Source organism: Octopus bimaculoides, chromosome 22 (assembly GCF_001194135.2).
Source record: "Octopus bimaculoides isolate UCB-OBI-ISO-001 chromosome 22, ASM119413v2, whole genome shotgun sequence".
In the NCBI taxonomy this organism is placed as follows: Eukaryota; Metazoa; Mollusca; class Cephalopoda; order Octopoda; family Octopodidae; genus Octopus; species Octopus bimaculoides.
The window spans coordinates 1,441,199-1,442,537 of record NC_069002.1 but is presented as its reverse complement, the minus strand read 5'-3'; the positions used below and the strand labels follow the sequence as shown (position 1 = coordinate 1,442,537).

Sequence of the window (1,339 nt, the reverse complement as noted above, 5' to 3'; positions counted from 1 at the left end):
ATATATATATATATATATACACACACGCAGATGAGGGCAGCTGCATCAAACTCTCTCATGCATCAAATGTCAATACGCGCTCTGCACTCGGTATATATTGCAATGACCGAGACCTTATCATAGTCATCCTCGGTGGTGGATACTCGTCTGCTAGACATAGCAATATATATATATATGTGTGTGTGTGTGTGTGTAATCTTTTGTGTGTTACCTATTTCAATCATTAAACTGCGATCATGCTGGAACATACACACACACACACACATATATATATATATATACATACATACATATCCACATATGTTGCACATCACAGTTATTGTATAACTGCATGTTTGTATTTTTGCATGTGTACGCATGTGCATGTGTACGCATGTGCATGTGTACGCATGTGCATGTGTATTTGCACACACACACATATATAAACGCACTGTGTATGTATGCATCATGTATGTATGCATGTATGTACATACATATGAAGGTTATCTATGAATGTAAATATGAATTTGTATGTTTATGTATGTCTTCGTATGAACATATAGAATCATATAAACAGGTATGGTTGGTTGTTTGAAGACGTCAATATGGGTGTAAGTACGCGTGGATGCGAGATTGAGACGTGTAGAATGAATATGTTGATGTTGGTGATGATGGTGATGATTGTTGAAATGGTAGCGATGGCGGTGGTGGTGACGGCAGGAGAGGTAATTCGGTGAGAAAACATCTTCCCTTAGTTAGGCCCTAATCGAATGTAGAGTCCAATTGATAGATGTCGCTAGAGTATGTCTATAATTCAATTGAACGGAGATGGTATGTGTGTGGTGTGGTGTGTGTGTTTGATAAAAGAAAGAAGGAAAGTAAGAGAGTAGAAGAATGAGATAAAGTGAACCGAGGAAGGAGAAAAAGATACGAATGAGAGGAAGAATGAACGATCGAGAGGAAGAAAGAATGAGAGGGGGGGAAAGTGATAGAAAGGACTTTGAAAGAGAAAGACAACAAAAGACAGTGTTAGTGAGAGAGAAGGAGAGAGAGAGAGAGGAAAAGAGAAAAGAGACATAGGTAAATAGAGAGAGAGAGATAGACAGACAGAAACAGTGTAAGAAAGAAAAGTAGAGCGCGAGAAACAGATAGACTGAGTGAAGGAGAGAGTGACAAAGAGAAGAAGAGAATGTGTGTGTGAGAGAGTGCATTTGAGAAAGAGAGAGAGAGAGTTAGAGAGAGAGAAGAGACAGGAAAGCAGCTGAAGGGTGAAACAGTGTTAAGAAGGAAAAGTCGAGAAAGAGGTGCAGAGAGAGAGAGAGAGAGAGAGAGAGAAATGAGAGAGAGACAGAAACAACGA

At 39.3% G+C, this 1,339-nt stretch overlaps 1 long non-coding RNA gene across 1 annotated transcript in view; it reads left to right on the top strand.

Moving 5' to 3' along the window:
• Positions 1 to 1,339, top strand: part of LOC128250546 (uncharacterized) — a 188,613-nt gene that overhangs the window by 62,274 nt on the left and 125,000 nt on the right. The gene's annotated exons all lie outside the window — the stretch shown is intronic.